General features: G+C 33.6%; 1 pseudogene; it reads left to right on the plus strand.

The window, feature by feature from the left end:
* The first annotated feature begins 4,994 nt into the window (after positions 1-4,994).
* On the plus strand, positions 4,995-5,942 carry LOC101082070 (annotated as a pseudogene).
* The last annotated feature ends 13,104 nt before the right edge of the window (positions 5,943-19,046 follow it).

The following is a 19,046-nucleotide window of genomic DNA, read 5'->3' on the forward strand; positions in this document are numbered from 1 at the left end:
CTGGGTACAGAAATATCACTCAATAAAAATCTCTGCCTCCTTTCAAATATTTATTGAAAGATAAACTGAAATCAATTGGTTATATCTCACTCTCAGTTTCTGGATTCCATTTTTAATGCTGTGTAATATCTTATGAGAAAAAAAATGTTTTGAGCATTAATGCCTATAGCATGTTGAGCTAAGGGTATATAGTGATGTATATGTAGCCTGAGAGATGAACAGAAAGGATGAGAGAGAAGTAGGTAGAATGCAGCAATCATTCTCCACTACTGCTGAATTTAATCTTATACATTTGTTGACTATGTCCCCAGATTCTCTGGAAGTGTTCTAGTTTTCAAGCAAACCATGAGCCTGAGTCAGCATTTCTTTTTTTTTTAATGTGCTATTTTTTTTAATTTTTTAATTTTTTAATTTTTTTAATATATGAAATTTATTGTCAAATTGGTTTCCATACAACACCCAGTGCTCATCCCAAAAGATGAGCATCACATACCCTCTTCAATACCCATCACATACCCTCCTCTCCCTCCCACCTCCCCATCAACCCTTAGTTTGTTCTCAGTTTTTAAGAGTCTCTTATGCTTTGGCTCTCTCCCACTCTAACCTCTTTTTTTTTTTTTCCTTCCCCTCTCCCATGGGTTTCTGTTAAGTTTCTCAGGATCCACATAAGAGTAAAAACATATGGTATCTGTCTTTCTCTGTATGGCTCATTTCACTTAGCATCACACTCTCCAGTTCCATCCATGTTGCTACAAAGGGCCATATTTCATTCTTTCTCATTGCCACGTAGAACTCCATTTTGTATATAAACCACAATTTCTTTATCCATTCATCAGTTGATGGACATTTAGGCTCTCTCCATAATTTGGCTATTGTTGAGAGTGCTGCTATAAACATTGGGGTACAAGTGCCCCTATGCATCAGTACTCCTGTATCCCTTGGGTAAATTCCTAGCAGTGCTATGGCTGGGTCATAGGGTAGGTCTATTTTTAATTTTCTGAGGAACCTCCACACTGCTTTCCAGAGCGGCTGCACCAATTTGCATTCCCACTGACTGTGCAAGAGGGTTCCCGTTTCTCCACATCCTCACCAGCATCTATAGTCTCCTGATTTGTTCATTTTGGCCACTCTGACTGGCGTGAGGTGATATGAGTGTGGTTTTGATTTGCATTTCCCTGATGAGGAGCGATGTTGAGCATCTTTTCATGTGCCTGTTGGCCATCCGGATGTCTTCTTTAGAGAAGTGTCTATTCATGTTTTCCGCCCGTTTCTTCACTGGGTTTTTTGTTTTTCGGGTGTGGAGTTTGGTGAGCTCTTTATAGATTTTGGATACTAGCCCTTTGTCTGATATGTCACTTGCAAATATCTTTTCCCATTCCGTTGGTTGCCTTTTAGTTTTCTTGATTGTTTCCTTTGCTGTGCAGAAGCTTTTTATCTTCATAAAGACCCAGTAATTCATTTTTGCTTTTAATTCCCTTGCTTTTGGGGATGTGTCAAGTAAGAAACTGTTGTGGCTGAGGTCAGAGAGGTCTTTTCCTGCTTTCTCCTCTAGGGTTTTGATGGTTTCCTGTCTCACATTCAGGTCCTTTATCCATTGTGAGTTTATTTTTGTGAATGGTGTGAGAAAGTGGTCTAGTTTCAACCTTCTGCATGTTGCTGTCCAGTTCTCCCAGCACCATTTGTTAAAGAGACTGTCTTTTTTCCATTGGATATTTTCCTGCTTTGTCAAAGATGAGTTGGCCATACTTTTGTGGGTCTAGTTCTGGGGTTTCTATTCTATTCCATTGGTCTATGTGTCTGTTTTTGTGCCAGTACCATGCTGTCTTGATGATGACAGCTTTGTAGTAGAGGCTAAAGTCTGGGATTGTGATGCCTCCTGCTTTGGTCTTCTTCAAAATTCCTTTGGCTATTCGGGGCCTTTTGTGGTTCCATATGAATTTTAGGATTGCTTGTTCTAGCTTCGAGAAGAATGCTGGTGCAATTTTGATTGGGATTGCATTGAATGTGTAGATAGCTTTGGGTAGTATTGACATTTTGACAATATTCATTCTTCCAACCCATGAGCATGGAATGTTTTTCCATTTCTTTATATCTTCTTCAATTTCCTTCATAAGCTTTCTATAGTTTTCAGCATACAGATCTTGTACATCTTTGGTTAGATTTATTCCTAGGTATTTTATGCTTCTTGGTGCAATTGTGAATGGGATCAGTTTCTTTATTTGTCTTTCTGTTGCTTCCTTATTAGTGTATAAGAATGCAACTGATTTCTGTACATTGATTTTGTATCCTGCAACTTTGCTAAATTCATGTATCAGGTCTAGCAGACTTTTGGTGGAGTCTATCAGATTTTCCATGTATAATATCAGGTCATCTGGAAAAAGTGAAAGCTTGACTTCATCTTTACCATTTCTTTATTGGATTGGTGACCATCACCCTGTGGATTTAACAGTATGTAATGGCAAACCTCCAGATGGGACTTTTTGCCTATCTCAGTATGAATAAAATATCCAGAAATAACATCAGCTATACAATCGACCTCATATTGTAAAATAAAAGCAAAAGCATAACTTTAATGATGTGATTACTTTTTAAAAATGAAGAACAATTGTTTACAAAGAAATAAACTGTGGTCCCAAGTGGAATTGGTTTCACTCACTGATGTGAGATTATAAGCATTGAAACACTGATTAAAAATTGGAAACATTCAAGCCTCCACTTTAGTAATTATTTCTCAATGCCTGAGAAAATTACTGTGGAGCAGCTTTTGACATAAACTCAGCATCAAAAAAAAATCATGGTCTCTAGATTTAACATTGCATTAATGGATAACAATGATGATAGAAACACAGTATCAATAAAAATACATCTACTTTTTTGAAAAACCAAAAGGAAGGGAAGGCAGTTATTACTTTCATCACAATTCTAAAGATCACCTCACAATGTGACTTAATAAAAATAGTCCTCTTTAAAAATAAAAGAAAAAAGATTTCTAGAGTCAGAAATATAGAAAATTTAATAAGCATATTAAGCATCAGAGCAATATCAATTTAAGTCCAAGTATGAAAAAAATAGTTTTGTTGGTGTGTGCCAAAAATTTGGGATAAATTTACTCAGAAAATATTCTTCAGAGATTTACAATGTATGTGGAACTGTGCTAGATGTCACTGCTATCACAGTAAAAAAGACAATCTCAACAAATATATTCTCCCACCAAACATTAACATAGTAGCAAGTTTTGCTTGTTATATGAGCACAAGAGTAGGTGTGTAGGCTAAAATAGCCGTAAGAATTGCAAAAAACTTGCCAGGGGAAGTGGTACTTCAACTGGAAATCAATGATAATTAGGCTTACTCAGTTAAGCTGGGGAACATGGGACAAAGTCTACAAGAGAAGTGCTTAGTAATACCTGGCACTGAATGCTTGTTAACAAATGGAACCTGTTAGCACACAGGGAAAGAGGGGAGAGTTCATACCATGTGAAAATCATGATTTCTGTTTTAGGCACATTGAAATGGAAATGTGCGTGATTTCTACAAACAGATATATTTGGTCAGGGCTTCAATAAAAAGTAGATATGTTTGATAGTAAATTCAGTAGATTAGTCAGAAAAAAAATCCATTACCAAAAATAGAAATTGAGTATTCATTAAGTGACAGATGTTACATAAAATTGTAGGAATTGTGGAGAAAACCATGACAGAGTATATGGTCAGAGGTGAAGAGGAATGAGTAGGTCCAAGGAATCAAAACAGGCAAATAGGTAACCAAAAATCATGTGTATAATTTTTAGGTTAATTTATTAAAGCATTTCATAAATTTATACAAGAAAATTCTGTTTAAAAGGCTGTATTCTGCATAACAGCTTGCACATTAATTGAGAAATGTAGAAAGAAAACAAGAATGATAGAGGAATGCATAAGGAAGATTTAGCATGAATCATGAGAGAAAATACATTTAACCAAAAACAAAGACAAAGAAAAAAAATCTTATTATAAAACCAAAGTAGAGACTCCAAATTCTGGTCAAGACTCTAGAATGAATTCAAATTATATACCATGTATTATCATTTGGATAAGGACCAAACTGTTAACTAAAAGCACAATTTTAATAATGCAGTTTTTTTACTTAGTTCTGAACAGGAAAGAATTTCAGGAAGCCAAATTACATTTTTGCTATCCACGAAATCACACCACATCAGCAGATAATCTAATCACATCCATATTGTGATTTAAAATATACGCAAACTGGTGCAACAACTCTGGAAAACAGTATGGAGTTTCCTCAAAGAGTTAAAAATAGAACAACCATACCACCCAATTGCACTACTAGGTATTTACCCAAATGATACAAAAATACTGATTCAGAGAGGCAAATGCACCCTGATGTTTATAGCAGCATTGTCAATAATAGCCAAATTATGGAAAGAGCCTAAATGTCCATCGATTCATGGATGGATAAAGAAGATGTGATGTATTATATCACACACACACACACACACACACACAGGAATATTCCTCAACCAACAAAAAGAACGAAATCCACATTTGCAATAACATGGATGGAGCTAGGGTGTATTATCCTAAGTGAAATAAATCAGAGAAAGACAAATACCATATGATTTCACTCATATGTGGAATTTAAGAAACAAAACAGATGAACATAGGGGAAAGGAGAGAGAGAGAGAGAGAGAGACAAACCACAAAACTACAGAGAACAAAGGAAGGTTGCTGGAGGAGAGGTGCACAGGGAGATGGGCTAGATGGGTGATGGGTATTAAGGAGGGCACTTCTTGTGACAAGCACTGGGTGTTACATGTAAGTGATGAATCACTAAATTCTACTCCAGAAACTATACTACACTATATGTTAACTAACTAGAATTTAGATAAAAACATGAAACAAATAATTAAAATATAATATGAAAATGTAGTGAAGGTAGAGTATAGCTGATTAAATTAGATTTTACCTATACAATAATCTCTCTGAATTATCAGGCATGCAGATTGGACAGAAGACATCAGTGATTAAAAACTCTACAGTAACAACATTCATTTTCTGGGACAGATGACCCTGAGCTGCAAGTTCTGATTTTTATCTTTCTATTTTTTACCTACAAGCTGAGTGTAACGGGACCATCATCACACTCACTTTTGTGGATCCCTACCTTAAAACACCCATGTACTTTTTTTTTTTTTTTTTTTACAAAATTTCTCCTTCTTGGAGATCTCATTCACCACTGCCTGTATTTCCAGGTACTTGTATAACATAGCAACAGGTGACAAGGTCATTACCTATAATGCTCATGTCATCCAAGTGTTTTTTACTGACCTCTTTGCAGTAACAGAATTTTTCTTGCTGGCCATCATGTCCTATGACCATTATGTGGCCATCTGCAAACCCTTGCATTGGGTAACCATCATGAGCAGAGGAGTCTGCAGCAGTCTTATTTTTTCCTGCTTGTTGGCTGGATTGTTGGTCATAACCTCCCCCACTTAGTCTGGGGCTAGATCTGAAATTCTGTGACTCAAATTTTATTGATCATTTTCTCTGTGATGCTTCTCCCCTCCTAAAGATAGCATGTTCAGACACATGGCTCATGAAACAAACTGTTTTAATCTGTGCTGACCCCCATTTTGACCTTTATATATGTAGTTCTATCTTATATTATCAAAACAATTTTAGGATTTCCATCTGTTCAGCAAAGAAAAAAGGCCTTTTACACCTGTTCTTCCCACATGACTGTAGTTTTCATCACCTATGGCATATGCATGTTCATTTATATGACTCCTACAGCAAAAGAGAAAGGGACTACTAATAAAGCAGTTTCACTACTCACTTTTTCTGTTTCACCTACATTAAATCCATTTATTTATACACTGAGAAATAAGTAAAAAAAAGCCTCAGTGACTCAATCAAAAGAGTTGCAGCATTCTTAAAGAAGTAAAATAAAATAGCAGTCAATAAATGAAATTAAATAAAAGGTGTGGTGCTAAACATTTCTGTTAATGCTTATAATTTTATTTATCTTTTAATAATCTATATTTCAGTTATATGTCTCAGCTCCTTTTTCAATTTACTTGCATTGCACCTTAATGAGCTTATTTCTTTCCTTGATTGTTATTTAACTTCTTGAGGGAGACATCTCAGTAAAGAAAATGAAAGTGTACTCCTCATAAATTCATTTGTACATAAATATAACCCATTATATAATAAATCTTATGCTATAATAAATCTATTCTTTAGTCTTCCATAAAACTGATAGCATAATACTGCTAATTATTATACCCAAGTGTGCATAAAACACTACAAAACCTCAAGTAAGAATTGAAGTTTTATGATACAATAGTGAATAAAATAAGTGAGGGCATGATATAATAATACAAGGATCAATTGAGACACAAGATAATAGCATTTCTATACTATGGGAAAATACATTAAAAAATTAAAAACGTTGGATAAAATCTCACAAATATTCTTTTGAATATATAGCTAAGAGTAAAGATTAAAATAAGGGTAATCAAAAGATATCAGAGATACAGAATAATCAGAAATGAACATAAATAACCCCACCTATAACTTGTAGATTCCCAGGAAAGCAAAGAAAGGAGGATAAAGAGTGGCAAGGTGTTGAGTTATAGGTTACAGGGGCTTGGATTAAATGTCCATATGGAGAAGGGTATTGAAGTGTCAGGATCCAAGTGGTGAAAATGCATGAAGCTGACAAAATAGCCCAAAGTCAAGATTTTAAAAGCATGATTTAGAAGAAAAATTCCCATTTTTATGAAAAGACAATAATTTTCTCTAAGAAATTTTTCTGTCTCTCTTGAGTTATGAGCTATGGAGGAGGAGTTGGGAACCATTATCATGTTTCTCTAATAGCATTTATATTCCAAATTCTATAAAAATAATCTACTAACACCATATATAAAGAATTAAACAGTGATTCCAAATATAACTGTTTGGAATTGAAGAAATACATATTCATTGAAATAGACACACTTCATGACAATTCATAAAAAACCTATACACAGAAGAAATCAAAAAATTATTCATCCACAAATATATTCATTATTTTCAGAAATAAACAGAACAAAAAATAAAGCAACTCCTGCTCATTATAACATTTTAAAACTATAAAATTAATTAAAAGTATTAGAACATGATTTTATTAAGAAAAATAAATTTCAAAAGATAAATAAATCTCAAAGTTGATATTTTTAAAAAATTCAAATTAATAATTTCCCAAAAGCATAAATTAATGCAAAATAAACAAAAAATATATAAGGTTAAAAATCAGAAGGAAGATATGAATACTAATGCATACTTAGCATAACTTTATGGATAGTCTAGCACAATTCCACAACAAAATGTGAAGATCTAGAGCTACAAACAAGGGTTTAGCAAAACAAAATTGTGAAAATTCAAAATGTGGAAAACTTAAATATATTAACTTCCACATAACATTTGGTAAAGCAAATTAGATCTATGATTAAAAAGGCAAAAGGAGGGGCGCCTGGTGGCTCGGTCAGTTAAGCGTCTGACTTTGGCTCAGGTCATGATCTCACAGTCTGTGAGTTCGAGCCCCACGTCGGGCTCTGTGCTGACAGCTCAGAGCCTGGAGCCTGTTTCAGATTCTGTGTCTCCCTCTCTCTCTGCCCCTCCACTGTTCATGCTCTTTCTCTCTCCGTCTCAAAAATAAATAAACTTAAAAAAAATTTTTTTTAATAAAAAAATAAATAAATAAATAAATAAATAAATAAAAAGGCAAAATGACCAGATTACAACCAACCATGGTAAAGCAATAATCTCATTAAGATTTCAATTATCTAAATAAAAAATAATAATAAAAAACTCTCCCTAATGAATTTTATGAAGACATCCTAATATTTGACAAAAATCTGATTAAAACATTAAGGCAAACTGTTTAATTTTTGTTTCAATTATTGACTGATGAATGTAGTTAGACAATTTCAATTAGAATCCAACGAAATAACCAAAAATTATACTATGGTCAACCAAGATTTATTCCAATTATAGAAAGGTGTAGATAATAGATATAAAGGATAGATAGATCATGATGATAATAGATAGGTAGGTAGATGGTAGACAGATGATAGAAAAATGATAGATACATTAGTAATAAACTAATGATAGATAAAAAATGTATACAGATATAGAAATATATATATGAAATATAGCCTGATTTTGTTGTACCAACAAACTAAAGAAAGGAAGATTTTATATGGGTTTTGATTAATAGATAAACTATCACCAGATAAAAATCAGTAACTTCTAAAAATTTTAAAGTAAAATACAAATATGGTGAACTACTAAAGTATGATAAAAAAATCTAAAGAAATACAATACAATTATATTAAACAGTAAAACACCTGGAATAAATTAAAATCAAAAAAACAAAGATGCTCCCTTTCATCACTGATATTCAACATTTCACTGCCATCTTAAAAATGCCATAATAATAAAGTAGCTGGATTATCAGACCGAAGTTATGAAACTACTGTAATTAGAAATTATGAAACCCATATCTTTTCAAGTTTTTACGTCTTTGAAATGTGCGTGTGCCTTACAATGGCAGGCATCTTAATATTGTCCATCGTTTAACCAGTCACATTTTTTTAAGGAAAAATACATAACACATAACATAAAAGTACTTAAAATAATGACATGCATTTAAATAGAGTCAATGAAATATGGTATTTTCTTCCTGACAAAATTATTATGTACCTAGAACACAATAAAATCTAATAAGAATCTAATAGACTTAGTAAGAATATTTAGTAACTTGGGTAAAGGATACAAGCAAACAAAAGTCCATTGACAATATTTACAGTAGCAATCAGCTTCTACTGTTAAAGCTATCAATATGACTGCCCTGGAATAAACGCCATTATGAATGCAATGTATCATATCATAAAATATCAATTTGTTCACTCTTAATATATAAATTTAACACAGCTCCAATTAGAATCAACTTTTTATGTTTTTAAATTATACAAATTAACTCTAAGTTAATATGGAAGAATTAAATTTCATGAATGTGCAACACACAAATGAAAAAAAAATCCATGAATAGAAACTTGTTTTATATAATATCAAAACATATTATCAATGGAATAAAATTAATATGGTATTAGAATGAGAAGATAAAATGATCACCAGAAAAGATAAGATTATGAAAGTACAGACTAATAAATAGTCTTTATTATTATATAATGTTTTATTTTGCTTGTAGTATAGAAGTGGAGAAATTACAGTAGGAAAATCATGGTTTAATAAATGTTTTACTTACACATGAAAAAACTCAAATGAAAAAGTTTTCTTTTTTATTCATAAAACAAATGGGTTACCTTCAAAATGGTTTAAAATTTTAGGAATAAAAATAAACAAGTAAAACCTTATTAGAAAATATCTAAGACCAAGATAATATAAAGGAGACAAATTTGCATACTTAAGAATTTAAAGATGGGGACAAAGGAAGCTTATTTGATTAATACAAGCCAACTTTATTAACCATTTTGATTGGCAAAAGATACCACTGAAAAAATTCATAAGTCAAATAATGTTGAAAGGAAATGTGTACCACTGACAGACAAAGGGATGATTTCTAAAGCAAAGACCTCTTATAACTTAATAATACAAATGAATATCTAAATAGAAATTAGCAAAAAGTAGAAATACAATTTAGAGAATATTAACACTTGTTTCGTGAAGAATATATGATTGTCAACTGCATTCATAGTCTAATGCCGAAAGATTCAAATTGAAGTAAAAATTTACACTAATCAAACGGTCAATTTTGAAAAAAACTTTTTCACCTGTTGCTGACTGGGATCATGAGGACAAGGCTACTTTTCCTACAGCACATGTGAAAATTTAAGTTGCTAAAGCTTTTTGGCAAGTAATCAATTTTAAAGTAATTTTACAATTTAAAAGTATATGTATACTTTGACATAGAAATTCTATTTCTACAATTCCTATCTTTCATAAATTAAAGCACCATTTTGAAAGAATATACAATATTAAAGGCATACTGTGAAAAGAAAGGCACAGTGTGGAATGCAGCATTAATGGTGGCAAAAAAAATTAAAGCCAAGTGAAAATCCATCAATTAATGGAATATCATGCACTTATTAAATATAAGTGTATCAGAGTTACATCATTTGATCTGGAGTAATTCCCTTGAATTGTTTTGGTGGGGTGGGTTTTTTTTTTTAAGATTAGGAGAGATTTTCACATTCTTTTTTTTTTTTAATTTTTATTTATTTTTGAGACAGAGACAGAGCATGAACGGGGGGAGGGTCAGAGAGAGAGGGAGACACAGAATCCAAGCAGGCTCCAGGATCTGAGCTGTCAGCACAGAGCCCGATGCGGGGCTCGAACCCACAAACTGTGAGATCATGACCCGAGCCGAAGTCAGACGCTTAACCAACTGAGCCACCCAGGCGCCCCTGGGTTGTTTTTTTTTTTGAAAAGAAGAAAAAAGTAGAAAAGTGTGTTTAATATATCAAATTTTTATAATGGAAATCTTGTCCAAACCCTTCAGTGTGTGTGTGTGTGTGTGTGTGTGTGTGTGTGTGTGTGTGTATTTAACTGTACATAAAGATGGATGATAGATAATAGATGTGTAAAATACATGTATACATAATGGAAAAATACATGAAATATGCATAATAAAACAAAATATATTATGGACCATAAAGTAATTCACATCCTACAAAGTATGAATTCTAACCGCAATAAAATTAAAGTAACAACATACATCAGAAAATTCTCCAAATATATAGAAACTAATGAAAAAGTAAATAAAACGTGGTCAATGAAGAAATTAAGAGAGATATTTAAAGGATTTTGAATTGAGTAGAAAGCACAACATGTCAAAATAGGTTGGATGCAGCTAAAACCATATTTGGATGAAAATTTATAGCACTAAAATGCCATAAAAATAGCAGAAAAATCTCTAATAAATGTTTTCATTTTTCCCCTAAAACTGGGGGGAGAAAGGGGAAAGTCAATCAAATCCAAAGCAAATAGAAAATAAGAATAAAAATCATTGTAGAATCAATTGACATAAGAGAACAACAGATAAAAGTTGGTTCTTACAGAAAATCGAGAAAGAAAGGAGACGCCACATATTACAAATATAAGGTATGAGAGAGGTGATATAACTACAGATTTTACAGATATTAAAAGGACAAAAAAGGAATATTGTTAAAAGTGCATAATCATAAGTTGACAACTTAGATAAAATGGACAAATTCCTTAGATCATGTTGCACTGGTGAACAATGGTGGCACTTAAATAGTATTTGATTATTAGAGATGATTTGCAGGACCTAATGTGACAATATTTACAGCTACAGTTTATTGCAAGAAAAGAATACACTATATGAACAGCATTAAAATAAGGATATGCATCATTGACAAAGGCTGACTCACATTAAGGGGTAAGAAACAAAGTGCACACCTCTTGCTGTCCTCCATCTGTAGATAATATTGCTGCACATACTTTCTCAGGCCAGAAATCACTGACACATGCAGAAAACACCTCAATCCTAGATAGCCCAAACAGAGTCAGAACTGGGAATTTTTATTATACTTTACTAACTATGTAGGAATATTTTTTTTATTTTTTTTATTTTTTACTAAATAAAATTTATATATTTTTTTACTTTATATTTTACTAACTATGTAGGAATATTCCTGCTAAATAAATAGCTTAAAACAAGAACCCTGTAGTAGTCTCACCTAGACCAAGTGCCAATGATCAATGTCACTATTACCAATAAACAATGTTAACAAGTTGGTACACCTGTCCTGAAACTCCTCAGACCCAAGGTTACAAACAAACTTTACTGATCAATATATTTTATGCATTAACCAGGTGTCAGTGCTATGTTCGAAATTTAGCAAAAATATCTCAGGCCAACTCCAGGCTTGCTAGAACTTACAAATAACAGATAAAATTAAAATTCACTCCAAAAAAGAAAAAGATTAACTGGCATCTATGTATTGCAGAAATTTAAAATGTGGTTTAAAACATTCCCACAAGTAAAATCCAAGCCATATGGTTTTACTGGTGAATTGTCCCAAATATTTAAGTATGAAATAATACAAATTCTACACAAATGATTCCAGAAAATTAATAAGGAGAGGACATTTTCAAACTTATTTTATGAAGTCAACAATAGCCTGATAACAAAATCAGACAAACATATCACAAGTATAGAAATGGGCAAATCAATATTTTTCTTACACATAGGTGGAAAAATAAAATGTTTGCAATTAGAATCCATCTATAGATATATAGATAAGATAGACAGATTTATAAACTCCAAAGGATTTTATTCTAGGGATACAAGACTGACTTAACATTTGAAAATCAATAAAAATCGGGGCGCCTGGGTGGCGCAGTCGGTTAAGCGTCCGACTTCAGCCAGGTCACGATCTCACGGTCCGTGAGTTCGAGCCCCACGTCGGGCTCTGGGCTAATGGCTCGGAGCCTGGAGCCTGTTTCCGATTCTGTGTCTCCCTCTCTCTCTGCCCCTCCCCCGTTCATGCTCTGTCTCTGTCCCAAAAATAAAATAAAAAACGTTGAAAAAAAATTAAAAAAAAAAAAAAAAAGAATCAGGCCACATTGAAAAACATGAAGGTAGTCAGAAAATGGTTCCTAGACAGTTTCCTCATCTGGGGCTTTATTTAGTAAGCCACTTGGCGTTTCGGGTGAATCAATCCATGGAGTGACTACAATCAGATGCCCATGGAGGTTTTAGATGATCTTTCTTAGCAAAATGATAAGCATAAAAGGAGTAATTAGCAATAATAATATTCCAAAAACCTCATGTATCTTAGGCATTAATCTAGGAAATTGTTAAGAATGTTGAATTAGGAAGTACCTAAAGGCTCAGTACACTTAGTGCAACAGAACAGATCTAAAGAACAAATCTAAGGAAGTAAAACCTTGCTGTTGGCAAATCATCAAGACCAGTACAATTTCATATTTTAACAAGATAAAGTCCTAAGTACAAAAATGGAGTCATTGCTGTCAACTCTTGTCACATCTTTCCCTCTTTTCTCTTAAGTCCCTGGAGAAACATCAAGAGAGTAATATTAGTCCCTAAAAGGCCAGAGTGGTTCCATCACCTGCTCTGTTTCCTTCTAATCCCTTTGTCTTAGAGGAGCAGGATGGGGAGGGGGGTGGCAGGGGATGTGGGGGGAAGGTCCTGTGACTAATTCCTCCAAGTTTTCTGGTCCATAAAATTCACACTGATGAAAAGCATCTGATATAGTCATCTGTGCAAACATAAGCTGTGCATCTGGGTGAGTCACAGCAATGGATTCAATTTTTAGTAAGCATTTGATTAACACAGTAACACATATAATTAAGATTAAGAGTGATAAATGAGTTTCTCCTATCATTCTTAACCATGATCCTATTTCTGATGGTAAACAACTAAAGAGATCAAAATAACCTCCAAGCCCTGGTTTCTTATGTCACACTTCAGCTAATAGGTAGATATCATCCTTTATAAATTTTAGTTATGTTACTTCACCAGACCAATATAGAAACAAAATTTTTCTAACAGGGCATGAGTGCCCTCCTGTTGCTCCATTAAAATATCAAGTTGCCTCTTATTTTGTAAGACAATCTCTGCGCTATCAGCCTGAGTTTGTTGATAATTCAAATGCTTGAACAGAAGCATTTGAGGTGATGGCTATGACTATGAATAAGTTGTATATTGTCCTTTCCAAGTCTATTATCCCAATCCAAGGAAAAAAATGCTTAGGAAAAGGTATGACCAAGACCCTTTCTATATGCAATTGAGTTATTGATAACAGCAATCCAAAAGTATAACCATCCCAGCTTCACCAAGTTCTTTTTAATTGATATTAAAAGAATCCCAGATTTGGTACAAAAGCAGTGGGGGGGGGGAGTCTTTCTAATGGTGGCATCATAGACAAAATAAATAACCCCATAATGTCCTTTCCATTTAATAAGAAGAGTGAAGTAAATACGTGTGCCACACACACAAAAATATCCAGAACCTTCTAAGGACAAAGCATAAGTGGGTCCCTTTGCTCAGACTGTTTTACCAGTTTATTTTTTTAATTAATTTATTTATTTTGAGAGAGAGAGAGAGAGAGAGAGAGAGAGAGAGCAAGCAGGGGAGGGGCAAAGAGAGAGATACACAGAGAGAATCCCAAGCAGGCTCCACGCTTAGCACAGAGCCCAATACGGGGCTTGATCTGACAAACCATGAGATCATGACCTGAGCAAGATCAAGAGTCAGATGTTTCACCAACTGAGTCACTGAAGCGCCCCTCTTTTACCAGTTTCAAAGGATATCTCATGATCAAAATGTAATCCACTTTACAGAGTATAGGATAATCTGATTTACTGGAATTGTGTGAGTGATTATAAGAGCATCTTATTTTTCTGTATACTTGAAGCAATAATGAGTTTGATTTTTATGAGTTATATTCAGGCTAAGAGATGGGGTGTTTCCAGGAAAAAGATGGGTGGAATTAAGCTTCCACTATTCTCTATATTTTTTATCAATTCCCCATATCATCCCATTAAGGGGAAGCATATCTGCTTCCTAATTATCCAGGTCCATTACAGATTTCATTTTTCTACCACAAGGATATATTAGAAGAAACCACCCTGTAGTCATATAAACTCCAACACAGAGTGAGTTTATGATCATCTGAATCATGTAAGAGTGCATAGCTACAAACATTCACTGGAAAATAACCTATGTTCTACCTATACCATTTATATTTTTAAAACATAAGAAAAATTATTAGTTAATGTCCAGATCTGAGTGACAAGAGATTTCCTTATAAGAACAGGGAATCCAACGGAAGACAGTTATATCTGGGGCTTGTTTTCCAGATGGAAGTTGGTACTTTCAAAGACGCCAAAAGAGAAACCTACAATTTTACCAATAAAGTTTCTCCCTCCTTTTAGGGATAGAGATCAACTATTAATTCAGGCACCTCCTGAGTATGGTTTGTTCTGGCACAAATCCATCAATCAATCAGGTTTGTAGAAACAAAAAGTTTTTGCAGGATAGGGACAGAAGGGTGTGATAAGGCTTGACCATCAGCAATGAGGGTCACAAGAAAAAAATAAAATATTAACCCAGGGGCTAAAATCATTCCTAATAACAAGGGCCATTGTAAGAACTTGGAGAAAGGCATATAAGTCAGCTAGTATATGAATTCCAGGCAGGATAGAGTAATTTAACAAATAAGAGATTCAGTCCACAGGACAAATAACAATATAAAAGCAGATATGAAAGCAACAAGTTCCTCCAATACTGTAGGTGTTTACCACCAACTAAGAAGTCTTACTGTGTGTAATAGAGCAAATAGCATTAGGATACTAATTAGGAAAAATAACAGTGCAAATACTTTGATCCATCAGTCCTTCATAATTAATTTCCTCAAGAATCTGAGGAATGCTCTCCAAGTTAAAATTCCAAGCATAAACCCTTCCTTGAAATTCTTCATTGAGCAAATGGGTTCAAAAGAAGGAATACAAGGATGTATGTTACAAATGGAGTCAGATTCCTTCATAGAAAAGTAGATAAATGAGCTTTTCCAAAAAAAATAATTATGAAAAGGAGTCTAAAGAAAATAACTAGTTAGTGATTAAAAAAAAAAAAGCCACAGTACAAGTCAATTCTAAGGCTACCACTTTGGCAGCCTTAGAAATATTTCCCCACCAGTATTGTTTCATGAAACTTACAAGTTTATCAGCTGCCCCAGCAGGTCATCTGATGAGTCATTTTCATCAGAGGTCTTTTCATGGACTACTAAGACAGGTGTTTTGTTCAGGTCATACCATAAATGGGTCAGCAGACTGAAACTACAACCATTGTCAGCCCAATAAAGTTTTTCCTTATGAGGTGCTCTAGATTGAGTATCCTTAACAATAAGCTTTAGATTTTTCTTAAGGAGGTAATTAGTATTAACTTTGATGGCCTTGGTTTTGAAAAATTTTAAGATTTTCTCACTGCTTGAACAGACCCTTTTATGTCTCAGTTTATTGTGGTATAAGAGCAGTAGCTTTCAAACATGTTGGATCATTCCACGGTGAGAAAAATAGTGCATATTATGTCCCAGCACATACTTGCACATAAAAAAACATAACCATAACTGAAATAAAAATTAATTAAACTGACATGTATTTCCTACTTTCAATATATGCCATGCTCTATTTTCCATTGTATGAAATTATTTATTTATATGTAGACAATAAATATATAACAAAATCGATAAATTATAGACAAAGACATATATCACCTATCCAACTATATATATAGATAGATATGCATAATATATGTATTTTCTATTTGAATAAATGTTAATCATAATTCATCAATGGTGTGTGACCACAGTTTGAAAAACAAGCAGTTCCGGTAAATCCTTCCACAGCAGGAGAAATCTACGGGACTTCACTGCTCCTTACCTTCTAAAGGGACACCTGCTGTCTTGTCTGCATTCTCTTGGCATCAAGGCACACAGTTGGCACAGAGTTAATTTATGCTTATTACTCTGTTGACATTTTCTCTGGTTCATTTGGTATTGTTAGCTCTTCTTGCAACCTTTTTAACTATTCGCAATCTTTGCTTTTCAGTGAAAATGAGGAAGCCAGCAATTGTGAACTACCACAAATTAGCATTCCATAGTATAGTAGCTAGCTTATAAATACATTTGAAATTTTTAGAAATATTAAAAAAAAGAAATTTTTAGAAATATTTCTTGTAATACATTTTTTTTTAATCAAAAAGCCAAAATTGTGCTTTTTAATATAACTTATGCTTAGCATTTAATGTTTATCTTTTTTGGAAGTAATTTAAATATTTAATGAATAGCCATTATTCAGTTTAACTTAGTCTAAACTTTGATCTTATTCATATTAATTTAAATTACTTGCTTAACAGAACAATCATATTTGAATTAGACATTAAACAGCCAAACATCATTTATTCCTCTTGTTGACAAATTTTGTAACATAGAGAAACAGGAGCTTATTTGACTAGTAAACGCGGGGAGAAAAAGTTGTTTGCATTATATCTAAGGCTGATGACTCTGAAGACATTCTTGTTTTTATTAAACCAACAAACTTGAGTTGGCTTTTATTTATCAAAGATTATCCTAGATCACATGAACTTGAAAAACACTTGCATTCATTTGTATTATATTTATAAGAACTTTAGGAATACTTAACTTATAAACACTTGATTTACCTTAAGCCAATTTAATAGAGCTCTTTTACAAATTAATTTTGGCCATACCATCCAGAGGTAGAAAAATATCATGTCTATAACATGCATGCAGACAAATCGACAGACATAAAGATCTTATAGCATTTTTTTTTTATTTTAGCTATGCCTGAGGTATGAAACTCAAAAGAATAGCTGGATCCAAACTGTTTCTGGCATATGGGCCAAGTTAAAATTACCTACTCAAAAGCTCAAGATCTTTCACCAAAGACTTTTTTATTATTTCTATTATTATTATTTATATGTGGATCCTTTTAGAGCTTTTTGGAGTTATTTTGTTTTTTAGAAACTTCTGAATACCAATCAAAGAATGCATTCCATTGTCTCCAAGAGGTTCCGAATCCTCTCTTTTAAGGGTGTCTGTTAAGGTGGACTCATTTAAAATAAAGCCTCCCCAGGATGGTCATTGCAATTTTAAATCACCCAACAGCTATTTTTAAACACCAGGAATTACTCATTTGACCCTCTGTGGAAGAAAAGAGTATTCACCTAAGGGAAACCATCCTGCAGCACAGCTGTGAGCTGGCACCACAATCATCTCCCTTCGTAAGCTTCCAAAGAAAGTCTACAACCAGAAGGAAAGAAGGCTGGACTTAAGAGGACTCACAGTTGAAGGAGACAGCTGTCCCTGGAAGCGGTGAGCACAAAAGTCTTGAGTGAATACCACACCCAGTTCTAGGCCACACCAGGCCTGCAGCAGTGGGATTGCTTCTGGTCCAGCTTCTGACACCAGCCATGTCAATCTAAAATTGTCAAGAAGAATTAAGCAAGAACATTTATTTGGGATCAAACAATTGCAATTTGGGGTACATAGATTTGGGAGCAAACTAAGTGGTATCCTACTAGGGAACAAAAGGCAGTAGTTTTTTAAGCAAATAGAGAATGTTTGCATAAGTTGTTCACAAAGAATTTTTTACTAGTGTTGCCAACAGAATGTTAATCTTGATTGAATATAATTGGCTGCTAAGGCTATCACTAAGCACTCTCTTACTGTAACAAGTGCAGCTATTTAGGCTGAGTCCTTGGAATATTTCAGGTTTGCCCCAGCACCAAAGTTCATGGTTCCACCAGGGAGGACTTGCATAAAGCCCATCTCCTTAATGTCCTCCTGGCTCCATTTAAAAAATCCTTGACATAAGTGACTCCATTTTTTAAAGACTTTAAGTGTTTTTTTTTTTTTAAGAGAGAAGTGCACGGGCATGAGCAGGGGAGGGACAGAGAGAGAGTTTGAGAGAATCTCAAGCAGGCTCCGTGCCGTCAGCACAGAGCCCTATGTGGGGCTTGATCCCACAAAATGTGAGATCATGACCTGAGCTGAATCACTTAACTGACTGAGCCACCCACGTGCCCTGTGACCCCATTTTATTTCACCTTTCACAGCACCTATAGTTAATGTATTTACCCTTAGAATTTGTTAAGAGGATAGAACTTATGTTAAGTGTTCTTAGCACAATAAAATGTCCCAAAATATACACACATACATTTTTCAGATTAAAAAAAAAAGGAAAGAAGCCTTTATAAATATGATTTTGAGTACCTAAGTCACTTGATGCTATTTAAGATTCCTCCACTTGATTACCAACACATAATCCAGAAATACCTATTATTATTAAAAAGAACCATTCTTTGAGATTTCACATTTTTTTTAACATCCTAAGGACATGTTTATGCTTCACTTGTGAAAATTTATGAAAAGAACATCAAGATATCTACTATTTGGTGAAAAAAACAGAATAA

This window comes from Felis catus, chromosome B4 (assembly GCF_018350175.1).
Source record: "Felis catus isolate Fca126 chromosome B4, F.catus_Fca126_mat1.0, whole genome shotgun sequence".
Classification (NCBI taxonomy): Eukaryota; Metazoa; Chordata; class Mammalia; order Carnivora; family Felidae; genus Felis; species Felis catus.